Source organism: Patagioenas fasciata, chromosome 7, assembly GCF_037038585.1.
Source record: "Patagioenas fasciata isolate bPatFas1 chromosome 7, bPatFas1.hap1, whole genome shotgun sequence".
In the NCBI taxonomy this organism is placed as follows: domain Eukaryota; kingdom Metazoa; phylum Chordata; class Aves; order Columbiformes; family Columbidae; genus Patagioenas; species Patagioenas fasciata.
In genome coordinates, this window is record NC_092526.1 from 16,275,178 (window position 1) to 16,300,842 (window position 25,665).

Consider the following 25,665-nt stretch of genomic DNA (forward strand, 5'->3'; position numbering starts at 1 on the left):
GGAAAGCAACAGGGCAGTGTTCAGCATGTGGCTGGTCGTGAGCTGTAGGAGAGCCTGCATCTAACAAAGATCACATTTCTCCTGGCTTGTGCTCTTCCAAGGGAGATCACAATCATGTTTTATGTTTATAAGATATGTTTTTGTATTTTGGGGGGGTGAGCAGAGAGTGTTCAGAGGAAACCAAGGTTTCCATTAACGTCTTCTAATGTACTTCATTGCTATAGGCTCCATGTGTTACATATGGCTCTGCTGCAAAAAAAAAAAAAAGGAAAAAAATAATTATTTGGAAAGCAGTTACTGTTCTTTACATCTCAGATATGTCACACTTCATTACAATACTCTCTGTAATGTACAAAAGCACTGACTTTCCTGGGTATGATAAAGAGGATGGAACACATGCTTTAATCAGTTTGGGCTAATCTCTGTGTTTTGGAGTCACTTAGAACATCAAACAAGTTCAGGCAATCTAGAAAGATTAAGAGCTGAATCACAGATATGACAGTGAGATTTTTTTTCTTCTCCCTCAAAAACCACTTTCCAATTTGTGTAGATCTGAAACTCATTAGCAAAAATAATGCTTATACAGGGGAGTGTATTCTTTTAAAATGTGCAAGTATTGTAAAACACCAGCAGGTTCTGAAATCAGGTGCCTGAGGCATCATTATGAAAAAAAGCCAATATTTCATCCTTGGAGGGAAAGATGACAAGTGACAAAAGTGGAACTGATGGGGCAAAGCTGAGGCAGCAGTGTAGAGACAGAAGATGGGCAACAATAGGCTGGTGCAGTTATTGACACTATTTCACTTTGCATGGAAACCACGTTGACTGTCAGAAGTAAAATGTGATTTCTTCCCAAGATATTTGTCCTTCCCTTGGACAGTGCCATCTTACTTGGTATAACCGCAATAAATGTTCACAGCTTCGTGCTGGGAGCCCCTTTCCAGCAGGTGGGAGCAGCCCGTCCTGCAGCGGTGGGTGTAGTAGAGCTAGTGAGGGCTAGGTGGCATACTGGATACGTTGGAGAGTCACCTCCAAGGACTTCCACATCCAGAAGGGCTAGGCTGAATGAAATTCTCTCTTTGCAAGCAGCTTTCTGTGTCATTAAAAAAACAAAGCAACCGATGCTCCCAGTGAAGACAGCATCGATGTTTTGCTTTCTAACATGCCTCATGGGGGTATCAGTTTTAAACCGCATGTAGAAATGGAGTCTCCCCTCACCAGATCAGTGCCTGGGTGTTCTGTGGGGCTGTGTTGGCTCTGTTTCACATTATCAAGGCTTGGCTGCCAATATTTCCAGTGGTGGCTGGTGACTGGGGTGCCTCCATCTCCCCATGGCCCACCTGAATCAGCTCGCAAGGTGGGGGTGTTTGGTGAGGGACATCAGATCCTGAACATCAGAAGGTCCTCGGAGTCTTTCACAAGGCTTGAAGCACAAAGGCTGACTGGATGTTTAAATGATAGAGGCAGAAATGGCTCAAGGGACAAATTCCTCTTGCTTGAGCACAGACAGAATTAGTTTTTCTGCTAATGGGGAAAAGACAGATGTTTCATCATGAGCAGACAATGGAGATTCCCCTTTGCACCTTCCTGGCCAAAGCATGGAGCAGACGCCATTGCATTGCTGGGTGGCTCTGGAAGGACCTGAGAGTGGTCTTGACTGCCAGACGAGCATCTTGGTGTCCCTCCCAGCACACATGCGTGGCCAAGCATCTAGCAGGTACTGTGACACTCCCACTCCCACCACCATGCATGCCATGAGCTTGGGCCTGCTTTGAGGTCCTGCTTCCCCGAGTCATCAGGCAAGAGCATTCGAGCTCTGGGGAGGAGGATGGCCCTCTGCAGGGACGCTGGATGACCAGGCTTCAGTTTCCCTGGTCTGTATAACAATGGTGATGAGGCTTCTGTATCTCGGAGGGGAGCAGTTGGAGATCTTGCTGAGGTGCTTTGCAAACTGGAAATATCCCCGTGATTCGCTCGCTTTCCACCTCCACCTTCCTTCACTCCATGCTGCCTGCATTCTTTTTTTGTTATTAATTGTTTTGGATTCAGACAATGCCTCTCCTTTGGCCTCAGGCAGACGCACTGGCTGAATCACTAAAACACTTTAACACACATCTGCTGAGGCAGCAAAACCAGTATCTCTCTCTTTCTTTCTTTTTTTTTTTTTCCTCTTTCTCTGCCTCTCCAGTATCACAGTCAAAAGGTGACCGAAACACAAAGTAGATCTGGAATTCGCTGAAAAGGGAAAGTGCTCCCAGCTGATGCACAGAAAACACCTGCATCTAATAAAAACAAATGAGAAACATCATCAATAACCAGAAGAAAAAATGGTGTAAATAAAAGGAAGAGTATAAATTCAGATGGTCTCTGGGAAACTTGAACAGATGCCCCAGCCTGCTGTCTTTTGGAGGTATTGTCTAATTATTTACCTTGTAGTGCAATAAAATACAGGGGGTTGCTGTGCCTCTCTGGCATAGACTAAGGAGCTTTAGAAACCTTGCTGTGCAGATGGATGCCATGGTGATGGGTGACTCAGAAATACAATAGATTGTTGCTGTGGTGGGAGAGGGGCATCTCCTAGAATAAGCGGTTGTCCTCAGAAGGATGCTCCTTTCTGCCCTTGTAAGGTTTTTTATGTTCTTCTGTAAGCGCTAGGATAATGATTTAGGGTAGAAAATATACTCAGAGTTGACAGAGAATCCAGACATCCCTTCTAGGGTGTGCCAGGTGTGATGTGGGGTGCCCTTTGTCTCTGTGATCATGTACCTGCTGCCTGGTCCTGTGAACTGGCAGTAAATAGTGCTTTACCTGGAGGAGATGACTCCTGACTCTGACCATCATCTCCCTCCAAGCCTTCTGTGCACGTTTGTTCCTGAACCTTTGCATAGCGCCCGAGGAGTTGGCGTGAAAATAACCTCTTGGGCCCTACTCATTTTATTTTTTCTTTTTTCATCTTTCAACCACTCTGGATTCCCTCCTGCTCTGTGTATGAGCCAAGATGGATTTGGGCTTTTGATCTCTTTTTGCACTGCCACGTGTCTGGAAGTGCTCTTGTTTGAATCAATATCACCACCAGGAACACATCAAAACCCCTGTCCAAAGGGCAGGGAGGTGTTGTTTTCATGGAGAACACCGTGGGTGGCTGTGCCATTGTCAGGAGTGGGTTTGGATGGTTTGAAGGCTTTCTAGAGATGAGGAGACATGACCTTTACAGCCTAACTCTGAAGAGCATTCAGAAACCAGGCTGTCTCTTCTGCTGAGGTGCTGCAGAAGTTCCCAGGGACACTCATACTGCTCTGGGATTTGGGGTTGGGGAGAACTGGCTGTTCTCATTTATAGCCCTTTTGACTAGGGAAAACTCTCCTTTCTCCTCCCTTTCACTATCACACCTTGGTTTCTTGCAGAGCTTTCAGCTGGTTGAATGCCTGTGTACAGCCTCCTTCATTAAATACCCACAAATGAATAGAGCAGTTTTATCATTAAAAGCAATTAAGATCTCACCAATCTAATCCAAGCTGGAGTTTAGACCCTCAGCTTCCAGGTTGTGAAAGGAAAATATTCTGTCTCCATCCTGTCCCAGACACGTGCATGGATTCTCATCCCTAGAGGTCTGCAGAGCACTGTGGTGTCAGGAATCTGTGTAGCATTTTGGAGTCTTGCTGAGACACGGGGAACAACAGGTTTTGTGATGAGGATGTAGGCTCATGCAAGACTGGATGGAGACTGACCCAAACCAGAGGGGCCCTCAAACACTGCTTGGATACATCCTCTTCTTAGCCGCCAGTAACTGGCCTGGATGTGGGCTCATGATTATATCCCTGAAGTAATTCCCTGGACTTCCCCTTACCCACAACTCTGTAATTATTCATAGTTATTTTCTAATGGCTGTCCTGCCACTTGTTTTCTTTCTGGCTTTCTTCTTCTTCTGAGTAATGAAAACACATCAATGGCCTTTCTCCAAGAACAGTTATTAAAGCGATCACCCCTGCTTATCCCCCTCCCCTCGTTTAAAGCCTATCAAGCTCCATTGGATTTGTGGCCAGACTTTGCATCAAATTACTATTTTGAGGTTGCCAAAAAAAGCACAACCAGAAAGTCTGGAGGGGAGGGGAGAAGAAGAAGAGAGAGAGAAAGTTATAATCTTCCTGGATCACTATTAATTACATTTACAATAATTACACTTTTCTGGACGGATACACTCCTGACAAGCAGGAGGATCAGCTCTTGCGGCAGAACCTGTGTGCTCATTTAGGCCTTTGCTATTCCTCTAGCGCAAGTTATAGAGTCATAGAATGTCCTGAGTTGGAAGGGACCCACAAGGATCATCGAGTCCAATTCCTGTCCCTGCACAGGACAACCCCAAGATTCACACCATGTGGGTGTTGTGCAATTGCTTCCTGAATACTGTCAGACTTGGTGCCATGACTGCCTCCCTGGGGAGTCTGTCCCAGTGCTCCACCACACTCTGGGTGAAGAACCTTTTCCTAATGTCCAGCTTAAACCTTCCATGAACACACAGATACTGCTGGGGCACCTGCATCCCCAATAGGATGGAGAGGACAATGTGCGTATGCAGGGAGGGTGGATTTCTTCAACCCCTCGATGGAGAGCTTGCTCGCACAAAGGGATCCTGCCTCAGCTTGCCAATTCTCCACCTCCTCTGAGGCTGAATTTCAGTGTTAATCCATTCCCCTGACAGTCCAGAGCACGACAGAGGCTGGGTGCAGGATGAAGGACTGGGGTGACTGTCTAAAGCTGTTACTCAAGGCAAAGAAGAATTAAGGGATGCCCTCTCCTGGCTGTGGGCTGGGCTGTGCCTCGTTCAAATCTCCCAGGGACATGCCCTTGTGTGGATGGGTCTAATGGATAAGCACAGTGATTCAGAGCAGCCCCTGCAAGTCAGACTGCTCCTGATTTATCCAGAGGCGTATAGCCATTAGGGAAGACAGCAGAGATGTCGAAAGGCATTTGGGACTCCTCCAACCAGCCCCTTCTTCTGGTGCCTCTTTCTAAGGCCACTGTCCTCCCCAGTCTCCTGCAGTGCTGAGATCCCTGACAACTCTCCCTTGCACTGTGGCCCAAGTTACTGTCTCCTCCTGTTGCCTGTGCTTGACATTTCCTGCTTGAAATGCCCTCTCCTATCCTAAGCCAGAGGTGTGGGGACCCAGATACTCATCCGAAGCAAAACCTCAAAGGCATTAAAGTAACATATTTTGGCATTGAATCAGTTATCAGCATTTTCAAAGCTGTCTCACTTCAGAGCCATCAAAAGTTCTGGATCCCACATATTCTCACTGTAATGTGATGTATTTTATGCCTTATACCAAGTGTTCTCCCTAAAACAGCGTATCACACAGACCACTGAGATCCCGGAAGAAGCCAGGTCAATGGAGGAGTTGGCTTTAGTCGATGAGGACTGGGTTAGGGAGCAGTTAAATAGTCTGGGCATCCATAAATCCATGGGTCCAGACAGGATGCATCCGCGGGTGCTGAGGGAGCTGGCTGAAGTCATTGCTGGACCGCTCTCCATCATTTTTGCCAAGTCTTGGGAAACAGGAGAGGTGCCCGAGGATTGGAGGAAAGCAAATGTCACTCCAGTCTTCAAAAAGGGCAAGAAGGAGAACCCGAGTAATTATAGACCGGTCAGCCTCACCTCTGTCCCTGGGAAAGTAATGGAACAGCTTATCCTGGGTGTCATTTCAAGGCATATCAGGGGTAAGAGGGTCATTAGGGGCAGTCAGCATGGCTTTACCAAAGGTAAGTCATGCTTGACCAACCTCATAGCCTTTTATGAGAATGTAACAAGGTGGATGTATGATGGCAGAGCGGTGGATGTGGTCTACCTTGACTTCAATAAAGCCTTTGACACAGTCTCTCACAGCATCCTCACAGCTAAGTTGAGGAGGTGTGGTCTGGACAATAGAGTAGTCAGGTGGGTTGCAAACTGGGTTAAAGAGAGAAGCCAGAGAGTGGTGGTCAATGGTGCGAAGTCCAGTTGGAGGCCAGTATCTAGTGGAGTGCCTCAGGGGTAAGTACTGGGGCCAATATTATTCAATATATTCATTAACGATTTGGACAAGGGAATTGAGTGTACTATCAGCAAGTTTGCTGATGACACTAAGCTGGGAGGAGTGGCTGACACGCCAGAAGGCTGTGCTGCCATCCAGCGGGACCTGGACAGGCTGGAGAGTTGGGCGGGGAATAACCTGATGGAATTTAACAAGGGAAAGTGTAGAGTCCTGCATCGGGGCAGGAACAACCCCAGGTTCCAGTATAGGTTGGGAAATTACATATTAGAGAGCAGCGTAGGGGAAAGGGACCTGGGGGTCCTGGTGGACAACAGGATGACCATGAGCCAGCACTGTGCCCTTGTGGCCAGGAAGGCCAATGGCATCCTTGGGTGTATTACAAGGGGGGTGGTCAGTAGATCGAGAGAGGTCCTCCTTCCCCTCTACTCCGCCCTGGTGAGACCCCATCTGGAATATTGTGTCCAGTTCTGGACCCCTCAGTTCCAGAAGGACAGGGAACTGCTGGAGAGGGTCCAGCGTAGGGCAACAAAGATGATTAAGGGAGTGGAGCACCTCCCTTATGAAGAAAGGCTGAGGGAGCTGGGTCTCTTTAGTTTGGAGGAGACTGAGCGGTGACCTTATTAATGTTTATAAATATATAAAGGGTGAGTGCCATGAGGATGGAGCCAGGCTCTTCTCGGTGGCAAACAATGATAGGACAAGGAGTAATGGGATCAAGCTGGAACACAAGAGGTTCCACTTAAATTTGAGAAAAAACTTCTTCTCAGTGAGGGTGACAGACACTGGAACAGGCTGCCCAGGGGGGTTGTGGAGTCTCCTTCCCTGGAGACATTCAAAGCCCGCCTGGACACCTTTCTGTGCGACCTCACCTAGGCGTTCCTGCTCCAGCAGGGGGATTGGACTGGATGATCTTTTGAGGTCCCTTCCAATCCCACACATACTGTGATACTGTGAAAAGCAGAAACACCCACTTACCGGTGGGGAAACATTTTTTATACAACATCCACTTCATCTCTGACCTGTCAATCCTGATCCTCAGGGGTAACCTAAAATAATACTGACTCTTGAACTAAGATTCATAGCTCTCTTGGCTGTGACAAATCACAGCCTCAACAAGAGATGTTTGTTTTATGGCATATTACAGCTTCCCTTACAATTTACCCGTCCCCCAGGATCCTAAAGGCAATAATTATCTGTTTGTCTGTCCATCCAGGACCAACAGCCTTCCTGCCTCCCCTTTTCCAGCATCCTCCTCTTCTCTCTACTTGCTGGCTCCCGTAACATAGACAGGCACAGTCATCCCAGCAGAGAGCCATGGTGGTGTTTGTAAGCCAGGGACAGATCTCCCTGGCACCCCTGACAAATGCTGTGCAGCAGTGGCTCCCCTTGTTGTCCTGCTGTGTGGTAGTAGCAAAAGTACAGAGAGCAAAAGCTGTAGGGCCCTGCTACCAGTTTGCTACCCTTGCCTCGTTCATTGGGGAGGCATTTTCTCCCTCCAGTGAGACATCCTTTCCCTTGTGCTTTTTTTCCTCTGGGAAGCATCCTGAGTCCCGTTTCTGCCCTGCCGGCTCTGCAGATGACCCAGCAAGAGTCCTTGCCACCCTCTGATGAACAACCCTGGGGCACGCAGGTGAGACCAGCCCATAAAACCTATCATCATTTAATTCAATATTAAAAGAAAGAATAGAAAGGTGGTATGAAAGCGTATGCATTAAAAAGGTAGTTGAGATAAGATCAGATACAATCCAGGAGGCAGTGAGGAAAAACAGAGTCTGTGCCCAGGACAGAAATAGTGGGGCATTAAACGTACAACTGTTTCTTGGGCTCTCAGAGCACACCTCAAAGGCCTGACCTTGGTCCAAGCCTTCATTTCCTTTTTTTTTTTTTTTTTTTGAGGGGGGGGAATCTCCACAACCTCATATGAACCCAGTTTCACAACGTGGAGCAGGCATGTAGCTTTCTCTGGACTCTTCCTATTTTCCTTTTGCAGCCATGCCGTGGCAGGCTGAGAGAGGGAAAGCAGACCCTTGTGCCTTGTGCTGGTGCTGACTCCTCAGAAAAGCCATCAGGAGGTTGAGTGGAGCACATGGGTCTCTCAGCAGGAGCCAGCACCTTCATGGGTCTGTGCTGGGAAATCGTGGTGATTCTCATGCTTTTGCAGCCTGGGGAAATGCAGTGACTCAACACACTCATGCCAGTGGGTGACGATGCATGTAACAGCATCAGGAATCAATTCAGTATTCCCCCCACACGTTAGGCTGACAGGAACTCTCTCAGACCAGAGGCATGCTCCAGCACACATGACGTCGTGTCTTTGAAGACGCTTCTTGCCATGGTCTCGGGAAAACACCAGCCAACTGAGTGCTGCTTGGCAAGAGGAGGGTGATGGGAACAGGGCAAGGAAACTGAGCCCTCCTACAAAGGGAAATTCCAGGAGAACTTCTCCATAGCTGTGGGTCTTACATTCCACAGGAATCCATGTACCTTTCGTCACCATCCCTCTGTCAGCAGCAAGTGTGTTATAAATGATGCCTTAAGACACTGGGCTTCCTTTAGGGCAGTTAATTTTCACATTTCAGATGGGAGCCTGGGACTGAACCACTGTGTAAAATGGGCAACAGAGGGTTAAGGGCTCAACTAGACAAGGTAGACTTAAAGAACATAGTGCCATGAAAAACAGGCAACTTACAATGGAGTTAGAAAGAGGACCAGGGATCTCCCTCTCCTGCAACATAAGAAAGTTGGAGAGACCTGTCTTGGTGTTGAAATGTCACATGAAGCAGCACAGCATCCTGGCAATGATGCTAACTCTGCCGACATTCATACACCAGAGTGATGGATTCTTCCTCAGGACAGGAACTTCATCTGGGAACAAAAGCCTATGCACAAATTTAGGCCAAAGGAAAAAAATGGTGCCTCCCACTTGCTTTCATTTTCATGGCCCATTTGCAGCAGCCTCTTCAATCTTCCTGCAGAAATCCCTATGGATAGCCTGATCCAATATAAACTTTACTGAAGCAGCTTTCCCAGGTGGCTGGTTTCTGTAGCTATTCTCTCTGCTCTAGCTCTACCTGAAGCACTAGATTGGGTAGATTATTTTCTGATTGATTCTCTGATTCATTGCTTGTTTTCCCATCTCTTCCTTTAAGACCTGCTTGTCTGCCTCTTAAAGTCTCATCTTTTCGAAGAATGGGCAAAGTTTTCAGACCTTGCATTGTATGTCTCTCTGTCCACTGCAACCTTCTTAAATCTGAACATATTTCAAGTGCAGTGGTGCAAGATGTTGAGGGGACCTTCATCTCCATCCTTCCACCATTTCATCGTCAACTTTACCCACACTCCTCCAAATCAATGTAGTAGCCTCTACACTCTACCTATGTTTGCAGACTCCATCTTGCCTCTCTTTACACATCTAAAAACTGGTTGTCTGGTTGAAGGTAGTTGTTGAGCTCTTCCATGGTTAAAGATAGGTGTGGGGGATCTGAGCTGTCCCCAGACTTGCGAGTTTTGGTTGATGTTGAGAAATCCTTGTCCTTTCCAAGGTAACTTGGTTGACTAGAGACTGTTCCAGTGCTCGCAGGGCTGATGCCTTCAGTTCCTCCTCCAAAACAGCCTGGCTATCCTGCCCTGGACTCTGCTGCTTTTCCAGCAGGCTCGGGAGCCCTTTGGCTGATAGCCCCTCAGCTTCCAGGAGCAGGCAGGGTCGGATGGCTGCAGTCACCCTGGTACAGCTGCAGCCTGCACGGGATGCCTTAGGCTCAGTCATGCCTGCGTCTGTTCCAGCTGCTGGACGAGCCAGAAAGGCTGCTCTTTTAGCTGAAAAGGGTAGCTGGAAAGCGGCTTTAGACAAAGTTTGGACTCAGGACTTCTGTTCCTGGAGCTGCCTGGATATGGTTTTAAGCGAGCGTGATGTAAATGGCTGCTGAGATACCACCCCCCAAAAAAAAAAAAAACAACAAAGGAAGGCCTCTGTTGAGGGAAAAGATTAGTTAAGCAACTACATTTCCGGTACATCAGATGGCTGAAGACACACAGGTTTCCCAGGCACCATAAAATGAAACACAGTAGGAAAGAGGAAAGCGATTAATGGGAAAAACGTCACAGTCTGCTCTCAGCCAGAGCAATCGCACCAAGCGTGATGGGACTGCACCAGTAAGTTATTTGGCCTTGAATCTGTTAAATGAGGACATTACCAGTGCACCAGATTACACAGCCTAGTTCTCTGAAACGAATTCTGCTAAAGTAGAAAGGATTTGTTAGGAGGCTGCAAGGTCAGGAAAGCAAGATTATTGGTTTAGCAGCCTTCTGCTGCGCGGGGGACCCCAGGCGATGGCAAGCACAGCTCTGCCCAGTGTTTCACATCTTTCGCTTTGTCATTTAAAAACTTGTAAAAAGAAGAACGAGACGTTCTCCTTTCTTTCGCTTCGATATTTGCACAGTTGGAGTCATTCTTACTCTGTGCGCCTTTTTTTTCCTCCTCCTCAGAAAACAAGTGCTTCAATGCCCTTATTTTCTAAATAAACTGAACATGCCCACACAAGTGCACCCACGAATATTAGCAACCCAGGGCGCATGACCACAACAACGAACCATTTTGTAGTGCAGTGTTCATGAATATCCTGTTCAGACCAGCTGAGCCCTCTGTTCATAAACAGCTCTGTAGTTTCTGTTAACCAGCAGCCCTCCAGTAACGATCCGTTCTGTTCAGCCCTATACCCTTCTGTGACCTCCCGATAAAAGACCCCACTATTGCTGCGCAACTTGGCCACAATTAATCAGTGTAGCTCAGGGCTTGCAAATTACTTCAGCCTTGCCAGCCACTACTTCTGAGTGACCCTACAATAACAAACTGAGATCCACTGCTGGCAAAATAGTCAGCTATTTTTGTTTTTTGCAAATGTATCAAAACAGCTCTTTAAATAATAATAATAAATTTTTTTAGCCATTTCAGAAACTAAAACTTATGGTCAGAACTTTGATTAACATGAGCACAAAGAAACACTAATTTTGGGGAAAAGGCAGAGATCAGTTTTAATAGGCTAATTGTCCAAGGAGGAAAAAGGAACACCCAATGTCAGTCTGGAGTATCCAAGTCCTGTGGCATGGCAGAGATCGCAGCCACCCCTCCTTACCCCCCATGAGGAGGACAATATCCATCTAATGCCTGGGCATGTGTCTTGCTTGTGTGATACCCCTCCCAAGGTCTAGGAGATCCTGTGACAGATGTGACGAGGAGCGTGCTGGTAGTTAAACAGTGCAGACAGTCACATGCTGGTGCTTGAGCCACTGTCCTGATTAACTTGCTTGTGCAAGTGCTGCAACAGCCTCCAGTTTGTGCTCCCCGCTTTCTCGGGAGGATTTGCTGGTGGCTAATACTGTGGCTGAGTCACCTTTTCCTATAGCGGGTACTTAATTTCCAGTTCTCTCCTTTATCTGGTTGCCAGTTTTCATGAAAACTGTAGAAATGTTACATCTTGGAGGACCCCACAGTGCTGACAGATGTGGTTAAAATGGACCAGTGGGTTGAAAAGCTATTGCAAAGTCATGGAGACACAGAAAGGCCCATACTCCTAAGCATAAACACGACAGAGCGCTGTTCAGTCTGTGGTGTCTGGTGTCACAGTATTGTGGTGGCATTTTCACCGTGTCCTTTGTAAGTCTCTGCCAAAGTCACAGTCTGGAATTTGTCCTATTTCACCTTGTTTTAGCACCTGGGGTTGAAATGAATTTTAAAACCAGAGGGAAGCACAAAGAGCTGGCACACAGTGAGGTCCTGGCTCTGATCTCTCCAGAGCCACTGACTCACTCTGTGATCTTCGGCAGGGCTGTTGACCTGCCTGTGCTTTGTGCTACACAGCTGGAAAATGGAGTAAAGAAAAAAAAAGCAATGGGAACTGCACTCAAAGGAGCAGATGCAAAGATTTTCTAGATAAACAAATCACCCAACCCCTGCCACTCCAGCCCCCCAGTCCTCCTCTCATCTTTGCACCTGATAGTTCAAGCAACAAGCGGTTTAAAGTGGAAAGTCTGGGGCTGTGTTTTCCTACATGTTCTGGATCTTCCTTTAACTGTGAAAATGTTCAAAGTGAAAACTTGACCTGGCAACAGTTTCTGAATGACCTCGCTTTGGCTGTGAAATTCACTTCATCTTTGCAGGAGCAGATTTTTATAGTCTTCTCTGGTAGAGGAACAAAAAGATTTTTTATTATTATTATTATTTTTCTTCAAGAGGAAACTTTATACAGACTGTGTGTTATGCTTTCTCCCAGCGCTCAGGGTCAAATCAGCAGTTTTCACTGTTCCCCACTCACTTTATATCACCCAAAAAAATAAATCCCTTCCCCGCTCTCTGACTGCAGATACTCTACAGCAGCAGAGAGGACGGACAGAAACCCAAGCAGACAGCATGGCATTTCTGCCATTGCAACCATGCACAGTAAAGCAAAGAAGTAGGGATTCACGGAAACCTTGTGCTACCCAGGGCTCCCAGATCCGAGTTCCTTCTACTACAAGCCATGGTACTGGAGATAATCAGCTCCAGTGCATTCACTTCAAGCTGTAACTCAAAAGTGGCCGAAGACACCACTAGTGAAGATTTGGTAATACCTGCTCTCCAGGTCACTCACTAGTGCAGGATCAGAAGCTGTGACTGAACATCTGGGGCTCAGCTGGAGATAACTTCAACCTCCTCAAGCACCCTATGCCAGAAGCCCTCTGCTGAACACTGCAACAACTTGCTGCAGGAAATTTTTGCCAGGGCACTGTATGTGCACCAACCATGTACCATGTACTGGTTAAGAGCATTTATATTTTCCGAAAAGGCTTCACTGTGCGTGGCAGTGGTTGTTTGCATGTGCAGGCAATTCACCTTGCAACTTAGCAAGACCCACAAGTGCACGCAGCACAGGGCATTAGGATTTATGTGCCTGCATACTCTTATGAAGTTGAGCCTTAGGTGGAAAATAATTCTGAATTATGTGTTAAGAAAGCAACAGATATGCAATAAGGGCTAATCCTATTCTGAAGAAAGCTTCTCTTTGTCTCTTGGTCTGACACTTGGAAATGAAAGCCTAGTCTCTGACCTTGACTTTCCCTGTGGCCACAGGCACATCTTAGCCTCAACTTCTTAGCCTCATACAGTGGGCATAATAAACATTTTCTTTTCACTGTCCAGCTTGTACCTGCATTTCCTAGGCTTGGCCTGGGTAATAGCATGTGCCATGGCCATTCCCAGTAAGGATTGTGGAGGTGGCTACCACAGCATGGAGGAGAGAAGGGAAGGGAATTTGTTTGCGAGTCAAGCTGAACTGACTTGTGCCAGGCAGAGTCTGGAGTATTATCCAAGATCTCTTAGTTACAGGGATATATATGGCCTGCATTTCCAGAACTGTAAATGAGACATCACATCATCAGGGTTGAGAGAGTAACACTGAGGAGAGGGAGACAGGCCAAGGACATATTACAGTATTATCTTATTATTCCTTTACACTCTTTTTTCAATCAGATGGTGTTCCCCATCCAGCATTTTACACATGATTATGAGCTCTTTGGGGGCAGAGACCATCTTTTAGCTGCATTTGTGCAGCCGCTGAAACAATGAGGTCATGTCCTTGATGAGGATTTATGCATGCTAGGGATGCTAATGATGCCTAGATGCTCGCAGGAAGGGCAAAGGAGGGCTCCCCTGCTGAGATACTACTCGACAGCAGAGCTGAAGGTCTGTTTGCTTGTATCACTCATTTCAAGTTGGTGAAGGTTTGGTCACAGCCATCTGATGATGCCTGTGTGATATTTTGCAACCAGCCAGTTCATTCCTCTGCCAGAGGTGTTCCCACATTGGGAAACACTCACCAATAGCTTCACCTGCATAAGAATTGCCCCTGCCACCAGAAGGTTTTGTGCCTACATCTAACTGAAATGTGAGGTCTGGGGAAAGTTGTCAGAAGTATCTTTAAGGTGATTTTTATTAGGTGTTGGATGTCCTAGTTGAGGATTATTTTCCCTCTTAAAGGCTAATGTAGGAAAGAATCACACCATCAGCTCAACCCTCCCATGAACTGCTGGCAGACTGTGTCCACGAGGGGAATGGAGGCGGTGGGATGAGCCACACTAGATTGTGGAGTGTGGCCAGATGTGCTGAGGAGTTTGTGAAGCCTGTTGCTTGCTATGGGTTTGACACATATGAGGGGACTGCTGTAACTGATCTGCCTGCAGAGCTGGAGCTCCTCACTGTTGCTTTGAAATCTTCTCCTCTTTCTCCCTGCTCCCTCGCCGTGGGAGGCACTGCTCCATCACTGTGACACTGGTGACTTTCGGGGCATTCTCTGTGCTCTCCCCACACTTCCAAGCAAGTTTTTCTTCTGCAACGTCTCCAGTGTCAATGCTTGTCTTTCTGTCCATCTGGATGACCTACTGTAGCCGTTCCTTCTGCTCACTGTTCTCCCGATCACTGTGCTCCACACTGCCTTAGCCAGAGGAGCTAAGGTGTGTTAGGGAGGGAGGAGAGCAGAGCAGGGAGACAGGAGTTGTAGTGGCCTGAAAAGGCCATTCAAAGGCACCCAGAAGGAGTCACTTCTCTGTGTGCAACACCCTGACCCATGCTTTACAGCTATGATCAGGTACTGATGCAGAAGTGCCTATGGGGAGGCATAAGCTGCTCTGAGTTGAAGCTTTCCAATGCATCTTGCCCAGCAGAGTGGAGCAGAGCAGAAAGATGTATGGATGCTATGTAGCTCTGAGAAGTGAGTGATAGAAGTGGCTCATTACACACTGGCCTGTGGCACATACTGGGCTTCTTCACGCCTGTGCTCAGGGACTTGACAGAGGGGGTGAGCTGGTAGGAGAAACATAGCCATCCCTACTCTAAATCCACTTTCCTGCTTGTCCTGGGGACTGGAGACTTGTTGGGTCACATTTCTGCAGATCCCATGTAGCACTGCTACCTGGTGCAGACAGGGTAAGATCCTTGAAAAGCTACCAGTGTGTTTGACTGCGCAGCTATGGACTGTCTGTCAGCCGTGGAAATCAGAGCATTCATGAAGACCTTGTCGACCAGCCCTTCAGTTCTGCGTGGTTACTTCTTACAAAACCCTCTGAAATCAAAGACAAAGAAATCAGGCAGCCCCTGCCCAGGACAAGCCCCAGTGACTAGATAAAAAGGAACAATCCCCAGTTAGCAGACGGTGCAGAGCCATCTGTGCTTATACATAATCTGCTGGAAGTGGACCACGTAAGGAGAGGGAGCCTGGTGTCAGCTTCTTGTGAAATCTGTGGCAATGGCAGGACAGCAAGATAAATGTTTGACATGCTTATGGCAGGATGAGGGTCACCAGTCCCACGTGGGCAACATCATGTTAGGCAAAGCAGGAAGGGTTGTGGGGAAGGAGATGAACTGGAAATTTAGGAGTTGTATTAGTATGGTCATGATTGTGGCTGGAATATTTGCTCAGCTGAGAATGGGAGAAGCTGTCACAGTTGTTACATCAGAGGTGGCAGGATGGGAGGGTGGGGAATGGGAAATCCACTGAAACTATAGAAGGCAGTGACTCTCAGGGTTATATCCAGGAGGGAGCAGGTGGGGGTAATTTCCATCATGAGCAGTCCTGCAGTTCAGTGCTGCTCTTTTCCTTCCCCCAGGGAAAGGAAAATCTGGTTGAAGGGGGCTTTGTCTTCTGTTTTGGACAGCTTTCGATATTTCAGCTGCTTTATCGAAACTAGTCTACATTTTGCAGGATCTCTTCCTGTAGCAGCATTTCCACATCACTAATCACTTCTTCTTGTTGTTGCACAGATCTGAACTGGTTTTGCTTTCCCTAGAGAGAGAAAGAAATGCATACTATTATATTAACTAAGAGGTGAGGTTTACACTGCATCCAGCTGTGCCTGGTAGACAACTGTACAGTGTGTTATGTTTCTGTCTTGCATTATCTTTCAGGTTTTGACCACAGTGGTGCAAAGCAGAGATCCTCAGCAAACAGCATGCTTAGACAGAGGGACAGAAAGAGGGCAGCAGCCTTGGAAAATGATGCTTTCCTCCATCAAGTGCTGGGTGATTGTATGAGACAACCCCAGATTTTGGTATTTTTTGTTCCCAGTAGTGCCTGGAGTTTCAGCCCATTGCAGCCTTCTGCACTCACACTGGTTTTCATGCTGGCTCCCAAGTCTTCCTTCCAGCAATCAGATCTGCTGCATGAGGTTACATTCAGGCCTCAGTGATAATGCCACACTCACATTTTCCAAGGGCTGGATTGAACTATAGATGTGGCTGAACCTGGAAACAAATGTCCTGGTATGCACAGAAACACTGTTGTGCTGATTTTTGGTTCACCCGCCATGTGCAGCCGAGGTGCTGGCAGGCAGTCCATGCTTGGTGCCCGTGGTGCTTTCTGGGACTACAGCAGAGTACGCAATGCCATGGGAGGCTGACTTCTCTTGCTGAGAGCGGTTTGTGATTAAAGCCCATAAAGTGACCAAAAATTGTCATCTCTCTTTAGTATGAGATACACAACCAGACGGGAAAAGGTAGTAACTGCTGACTTTGCCATTTCACTAGGCTATTTGCAGTCTTCCAGCTGGCTGTCAGCTCTTACAGTCAAGTTATTCTCCAAGCTGAGACCCAGAACCTGCTGGTTTATCGTAATCCAAACTTGTAATGAGTAATTAATTTCGTCTTGCTGTAATTTATGTTAATGAAACAATACTTATACCCATCAGAAGGTCTTGGTGCAAGTGGCAGGCGGACCTGGTGCTTGAGACTTGGGTTTTGGTGGTGCCAAAAGCAGCACATGGTAACACAGGAAGAGGCAAGCTGACATCTCTCTAGCAACGACTTGCAAGGAAATGGGCCGTAGCTCCTACCAGAGAGAATTTCAAACAGACTATTAGCTGTACTGGGGACAACTCATGCCAGACTATCAGTCCTATTTTCATATCCCATCTGATGACTCTGTTGGGTTTCTGTGTTGAGCTTAGGCTTGGTGTTTCCCCCAACCATGCAGAGCTGAGTGGTTTAGCAGCATGTGCATGCGGTTTGTAGTTTTTTAAGTTATGAGATTTGTAAGCTATTATAAACAGAAATACCCAGCCAAATCTTGCTGCCTGACGGAGCTATCAGCATCTCTAGGTGTGTAGGAGAGGCCATCCTTCCTGCATGTTTATTTGTAACATGAGAGAAAAAGAAGGAAGCGTAGTAAAGCTTAGTATCATATAATTTATGGAAGAGTGACAGCTAATTTGCATTGTAACTAACACATCCAACTGCAAAATGCAGTCACTTTCACACATGCTCCAGGATTCCTACTACATGATCTTAGACACATGGATTTCATGGACAATGAGTTTTGTCGAAGCCCATTACAAATAAGGAAGAAATGTGATGAGCCTTGTAGGAAGTTTTGAATGTTTGTGTGAGAACGTTTGCATTACAAAAGGCTGCTATGAAAGATATCACCATGGGAGCTTGGGATTTCTCTGCTGAAAGGTTTGTCTGTCCCTCCTGTGAGGTGGCTAACTGAACAGGTCCATAACGGATGCTGAGAGATGGACAGGAGGGCACTGGCTGAGAAGAAGATTCTTAAAGAAAGAACTGACTTTGGGATAAAGGATCTGGCAATCGGGACAAGGATTGTGATAATTTTACTCCAGTGGACCCACTTACAAATCCTCCTATTGCTGGTGATTTTAAATCCTGCTAGTCAAAAGTAAGGATTTTTAAGTTTGTCTTTCCATAATATCTGGAGAAGTTGTCATAGCACTGCCTGGTTTGTTTTTTTCTGTTTGCTTTTAGGACAAAAAAGCTATCCTAACACTAAGGCCTATTCCTGGCTTGTTATCAGCCAAGCATGACAGTGGAAATCTCTGTGTTTTGTTATCTATTTTACTCCCCCACTACAAGGAGCAGCCTGTGATTCGAGTGTGCTACTGCCAGACCAGGGGACTCAGTGCCTCTGGTTGCTGGTAGCCAGCATGACACCCGGCTGTGGCTCATGACAGCTCCTTGGGCTGAGGTTCAGGCTCCAGATCTGGAAGAAAGCCCTGCATCTCATTCCAAAGAGCATCACTTGATTTTCTTCATCACAAGCTAACTCAAAAAAATGCTCATAATTCCTCCCTCTGGGCTCTTGTGAGTGCTGGGGTGCAGCAGGGACACAATCTGCCTTCATTTCCTAGGTCCAAAAGCACAGACCTGCTGAAGGAGGAAAGCGCCATGGACAGATAAGAGGACCAGCACTGCTGTGCATATAAACACCACAGGTGAGCCAAAAAATGCTGCTACAGGTCTACCCTCAGGCTGAGAATTCGGGTCTGGGCTGCTCTTTCATGATTCCTTCCCCTTCTTTCTCTTTCGCCAGATAATATGGAGCAAAATCAGGACTTGCACACCTTGTGCAGAGCTACAGTGTCTCCTTTCAGCTGCCATTCCTGGGACGGGTTTGTGTTCGGGGTGTCTGTCCTGGCTGGAGGTGGAGGCACACCCTGCTGAAGACACGATATGACCAGTGGGCTGCACCTGGGACCATAACTAGTCACACTTGGACGGGTTTCTGCTTTCAGACCAGCCTGCTCCAGCCAGCTACATGCATCCTCCAGGCAATTTTAATGTTCCTGGAAAGCCCTCCCAAAAACAATCACATCATCCAAATCAGCTGAACATGTGGCCCACTGAATAGCTGCCAAAATCAAATCCATGCGCCTTTGAGAGGTGCTAGGGGAATTGCAGAGACCAAAAGGCGTCACGTTAAACTTGGAGAGAGAGACACGCTGTCTTTGGACAAGCTTCTTGATGAGTCTGCCCTTGGCAGAAGCCACCAAGCCCATGTGGAGAAGAGCACTGCTCCGTGGTGCAGGCGAGCGCCCTGGGCAGCTCCTCTGCCTGCTTGCTTTTCCTTTTGCCTTCCCTTTGGTTACTCAGCTGCTTGGAGAAACACTGGCCACTTGAGGCCAGTCTCTCCAGAAGAACTCAAGCTCTGCTGAGACCACCCAGCGGAGGAGCCCCTCTCCTGCTGGGTTTGGTTACCAGAGCCCGTCTCATCCTTATTCTGTTAATACAGTGCCGAGAACAATGGGACCTCAATCCCTGCTTTGGGTCTTAAAATAACAAATAACAGCATCATCAGATGAGGCAATCAGGGCATATTTTGGGAGGATGCACTCTTTCCTTCCAGGAAACAAGCTTGTGGAACAGCTCAGCCCAATTGGCAGCCTGAATATGAAACCTGTGCAACAATAATGTGTTGAAGACCTTCGTCCCCACTCTGCCTTCCCTCTGCACTACACCCGTTGCATTGCTCTTGACACTCATAAAAAGTTTTTTCAATAACCAACAATATCAGTGGCCCTCAAGGATAATTTGGAGGGTACGTCATTCCCACCTTATTACTAGATCCAGAGTTTCTCCTAGGTTCTTTACTGAACAGCTTTTCCTTGTTGGCTCCTGCGAAATGTGCTTGTATGTTGCCATTGAAGTTTTAAAAGAAATGGATGAAAAACATGTGACCCTGTGTCCTTGCAAAGAACTTATCTGATAACAATCTTCTCCCATTGCTGGTTTGTCAGACTTAAAAGCCAAAGGAATGTTAGTAGAGGGGAAAAGGGACACGATGTCAAATCTCCTGTCTCCCCCAGCCAACCTCCCTTCCCATCTAACATTTGCCAACACTGGGCTGCATGCAGAAAAAATAGAGGCTATGCCTGCCAGATGGCTGATGGTTAATGGCACCGTTGTAAAAATTGGCCAGAGCAGCTCAGACAGCAGCCCTGCCACCCATCACAGCAGGAGACAAGGGCTCAGATGGCTGTCATTCATCTCCAGCCATAAAGCCTGATCTTCCTTCCAAGATCCAAAAGACCTTATCCTGCCAGGTGAAAAGCTCTCTGCAGTCTCCTGATTTAAGTAGGAATTGGGGGTTGCTTGGCATCTCTCAGGAACCATCATTAATCCTTTTGGGTTTGTTGTTGTGGGATGTCAGAAAAGGGATGGCTCTGATTTTGCCAGGGTAGGCTGTTGGGGAGAGAAGATGCTGAGATACCTACTGTAGGCCTTCTCTGGGTCTGTCAGCCCTGATACATTATTAGCTTTTTTTTAACTTCCTTTTGCCCATTTTTGCTTTTTTGGATTACTGTCAAGGAGGAAGGTTTTTATATTGGTTGAATTTATACCTCAGTGACTCAGCACTGTGCTTAACCAAAAACTCAGTTGCCCCGAGGAGATACGGATGGAAGAAAAACTTGTGTGTGTGGGCAGGGGGCAACTTCTTCTCCAACCTCAGCCATTCTCACACTTTGATTTAGGAAAGCCTGAAGAAAGCTTTCTTGCTTCCTCCTTGCTTGTGCCAAACAGAAGCAGGACAAGGTGTCGTGCCCTGACACGCAGAGCCATCTCCTTCCTTCATGCTCAGTGGCTTTTCCCCTGGTGCATGTGAGGAGTTCTTGGAGAACAGCACTGCCAGCTGGTTTGTAACTCCAGAATTTGTCAGCTGATCACTATCTTGTCTCACATACCTGTCTAGTACAGACCATGTGTGGAGTATTAACTCCGCAAAAGAGTGACTGAAGCATGATGGCTGTGGAGCTGAGCTTTAACTTTTTCACTGCAAAGGTCCGTACTCACTGATCATAGCTGCCATACATTAGCACTACTGATGCAGGGGGATGTGGAGCCATCCATGAGGATACACGAGGACTGAGGTGGGCACCCATGGGGTGGGCACCAAATGGAGCTGGGGGGGTAGGGCAGAACTAGTCAAAGAAAGCAGTTCCTTCTGCAGCATGTAGTTGATCTATCAGATGCGTGGCCAGAGGATGTAATGGATGGAGAAAAGCTTCTGGGGGAGAGTGAATGAGCTAATGAAGAAGAAATTCATTGGGGATTAATAAATATGCAGAGACTAAACATGTTTAGGCAGACCTGGAGGAAGCAGCATTTATACTTCTGTTCTTACTTTCTACAGGCTACAAGGCTGGATGTAGATGTAGTCAGACCCGGCTCAGCTGCCCTCATGTCCTTATACAATCTTCCAGCTCCTTGGCAGCTGCCTTAAACTGAACATCGCCTGGGATGGACCACTGACCCTAAGTATGCCCTTCCTGGAACTGCCGTGAGCGTTCATAGAGAATACCAAATACTTCCCTCTTGGTCATAATTAACAGAATCAGGGGAGAAATGTTATTTGGTAATAAGCCAAGATGTTTACACACAGCTGCTGGTCCACAAAGCAATGTTGCTTAAACTCACTGGGGGAAGTTTCCACACTAACCACGAGAATTAAGTGCTCTCCCTTGGTTCCTCACATGCAAAGTGTGTGCAGTAAAGCCTGCTTTCCTACTACAGGCTGTATGGGGCTGGGTGACCATATAGTCTCACTGCCTTCTCGGTATTTTGCTCCCACCAGACTAGATGTGTGTAGTGTCCAGCCACCTCCATCTAATCCAGTGCCTCCTGCTCCATGGTAGGTATGGAGCAGGACAGAAATTAATAGATTTACCCTGGTGTATTTACTGGACCTGACACTGCCATCCTGAGGCACTGCAGGGATTGTCAGAGATACAGAGAGAACAGCCAGGGGACACATCAGGGGTTTTAGGTGTTGAATAGTGGGAAGTGTGACCTGCCCCAGGCAAGGGTCAGGAACCACTTATCTGTGAGGTCATTGGAGTGGCAGCTAGAAGATACTGCTGGCAGCACCCCCAGGCATACTCTGGCTGTAAAATTATCTCCTTTTAGTACCTTCAGTACTTTCAAGCATTTCTGAGCATCTTCCTCCTGTTCTATAATCCCACCTAAGGTTAAACTCTGGGATGACTTGGAAATGAAGAGGCCAAAGTCCCCTTGTAGTGCACCCTGAGAGGGCAGGTTGGTGTTTGTGCTGCCACAGAGGATCTTTGTTGTCTCCTTGCTCCAGAGGAAACCCACAAGGCTGAACTTACGCAATTCATTTGGCAAACAAGGCTGTGGTGGGATTGTGGCTTTGTGACCAGAAGTGACATAGGATGGGAAAGTCCCCAGGACTCGCACCAAGAGCAAAAGGGACAGATGTAGAAAGAAGATTGTTTTTATGGTGACACAGAACAGGAGGATCTACCAACCCGTTTATAGGCTTTGAGGGGAGAAATATCACATCAGGAAACAGCAAGATCACTGTGCTGTCCCACAGGGTTCTGGCACAGCTTTACCAGAGAAGTAGCAACCCAGTAGGTTAGAGAAACAGGATAAAACGAAGGAATTCAACCAGTGAATGGTATGGTTAATGTTACATAGGAAGCCAGTCCCAAGATAGGGTCAGACTCATCTAATTTTTAGCTGTCTAGTATTTAGCTATTTGCATCAGCAAGCTGTATAGTTTAGGCAATGGAGAAAGATGTGTATCTTTAAGGAATATTTATTCCAACCTGTCCCAGGGGTGGAGGGTGTTCCTGGTTGGAAACGCCTGCTTTTCTTCATTAACTGAATAATCTGTATGGCTACTTAATTTAGGCACCTAATTTACAATTGGCTGAAGTTGCTGGGATGATCGTCAGTGTAGATAAGAATGAGTCCTTCCATCCTTCTTCATCTGATTCATTACATAAATATTCTCCTGGACCATATTTAAGAAGATACAAAAGTTGTTTTCACCATGTGAGTAACAATAAGAAGTACTTGACAAGAGTGCAGAGGACCCTAAGGCCTTTATGGTGTGTTGTAGACAAAAGAATTACCAATGTGGACTGTTTTCTTCTTTCTTTTGCAACTAACAGAAGAAGAAACAGATTTCCAAGAACTCTGGTTTTAATGTAAATGTGTCAGTATTTTTGAGGGGGATGACAGAGCCTTTTATGAAACGGAGATTTTAAAGGCAGTTTGCATATACAAAGATCTCACCACAAATGGCTTCTGTATAACTTCTACAGCATGTATCAGGCTCTTCTGAATACAAATCCCCATTTTCTCTGTGGAAATGTTCCTCATATTTGTGATAGAGATCACTGCAGGTCCAGAGCAACTGAAGGCTATTAGTTTGCTTGATGTAGCACAGGTAGATAGAACTTTATTTGTTGGTCTAAAATGCTCTTCAGGGAAGGGCAGAGACACAACCCCAGTGTACACAGGCTGAAGCCAAGATCATAGACATTGAATTCATCTGAAGGAAGAACAATCTCTGGTATGAATCAACTAAGGCTCTAGGAATGAAGGTAGGATGAGTCAGTTGCTAGTCTGGGATTGGAAATCGCAAGTGCTGCTTTGCTGTCCCTGGAGCCCCGCTGTGGTGGATGGGGCAGTCCTGTCCACTGGCTGGTCTTCAAACTGGAGCATTGACTCAGCAACGTCCTGAGGCAGGTGGCAAAATTTAAACCTTATGAATAATCCAAGGAGTTCCCATGAGGATCCTAAAGAACATCTTGCATATTTCAAGCTTGGCATGCACTTTGTAAAGAGGTGAAAGTCCCTTATTCTAGGAGTATGATGAAAGCACTAGGGACTGCTGTGTCTCAGTCATAGTCTTATATTCCTCTCCTGTTTTTTATTTGTTAATGATCTACATCAGAGGGCTCTTTTCTAAGTCTTTTCTATGTGGAATTATTTCCATGTTTCTGCTCTAGATCTTTTTTGTTTAGGTTATATATCTTCAGAGGGCTGGTGATTCAAACAATATTTGAGGTCAGGGGGTGATGCTATGCACCCAGTGGCATTTTAGCACTTTCAGTCATGTTTTCTAGCCTCTTCCTAACAGAGTGATGTAGTCCCTGTTGGCCACCAAGACCTTGAGGCTATGAAGGAATTTGGCACAAGACTCAGGGAACAACTCTCCAGATTTCCCTTTAGAGGTGTTCTTTTCTCAGCACACCTCATTTCTGTCTCACTGAGAAGCCAGTTTGCTTTCACTGAGGTCTGCAGAACTTTGTATGGTTTCCCTAGGGATTTACATGCATGATTTATACAAAAAAATGACTATTGCTGGGACAGAAGGTGGCACAGAGCAACACTGCTCAAGTATTTCTGGTGTGGAAAGAATGATTCTCTGTCAATCTCGAATCATGAAAGGGATTCAGGAAGAAGAACGCAATTTTCCTGCAGTAACTCAGGCAGAAAAACAAGGCTGATGAGCCTTTTCCTACTAAATGTAGGATAGAATTCTCCAGTGATGCAGACTGCTGCGGTCTTTGCTTAAGTCTTCTGTCCTTGGGGTGCCATCAGACAGAGGCAGGGTGTTCACTTCCTAGCACTTAATGAAGAAATAGAGAAAACAAAAGAGTATTTTACCATGGTCACTGCTCTTTTCAGCACCTGATCATTGTTTGACCATCTCCATTTCAAATTATCCAAAGGTATCCAGGACGACTGATTCTTCCAGTTGAATACCCCACACATGAAGGAATCTCCCTGGTACTTTCTCTTCTGGCAGATGTTGCTGTCCTAAGTTCACTTTTTGAATCTCACTGGGAAAAAGGATGCTCCTAATTATCTCCTGCACCAGGGTGGAGTAGAGCTCTGGAGGTGTGGAGCGGCCTCTTTTCCCACTTATTTTTTATGAGATATATGTCACTCTCTCAGAAACACTATCCTCTGACTCAAGCAAATTAAGTGGTGATGTCTCTGAGGAGCTGTGATGAGGCATCATCAGGGACAGAAGAAACTGATGCAGAATGTTTGAAATGCAATCAATTTATATGACTTAAGACAAAAAAATCATTCACACTTGCACACATCCAACTGGCAAAGCCGGCCCGTACCCAAAGAACAGCCCATATAGTTGGATCCTTTCTCAACCACTAAAAAAATACCAAGAAGAAAAGAACTTCACTTCTTTGGTTAGCCTGAAAACACATGAATATTTAGAGGGACAATTAATATCCCAAACACATGGCAACTCCTTGCATTGCCTGGGGATGCTCTTGGCTTTCCAGTAGAAAAGTTATTAAACCAGTAATGGGGGACTGAGTATATCAAATGTTTATGAGTCTCCAGTTTGTAGGCCACACAAAACCAACTCATACTGAGTGTTTTGCAGTATCATCAACCCATTTGCAGAACTGTCGGGTTGACCCCAGGTATGTGACAGACGTGGCAAGAAGCAAGAAAGAAACAAGAGTGGCAGTGGGGTGGGGAAGAGGTGAAGAAAGGATGATGGGTGGAAAAGGAAAAGATACAGGGTGAGGAATGTAAATAAGCGTGTTCAAATAACACAGAACTCACATAATTACATATCTTCACCCAAGTCCTTCACTCTCAAACTGACAAACTAATTAGAGAGATGCATTTTACAACTCCCTCAGCCTCCTACAATAAAATCCATACTCTTCAGCTTGTCTGGATAAATTCTGAGGAGGACTCCAACAGCATGTTCATGTTTGCAAGGGACATCGTTAGTGCATAGTATGGTCAACTTTGTGACTGGAGGGACTCAATTTTTATCGGTAAAGGAAACAAACAGCAAAGTCTTTTTTTTTTTTTTTTTTGGCTATGGGCAGTGCTGAACTTTGCTGTCAGCCTGAACCATATGGACATCTGGCGTGCAAACAAATTGCAGCCCAGTCGAATTCTGTCTTGTAGTTAAGTTTGTTAGTCTCTCCATCTTGCTTGCTTTCTCTTGCTCTTTCTTCCTTTCTCTATCACTCTTTCTTTCTTTATTTCTTGCTTTCTTTTCTTTTTTTTTGCTGT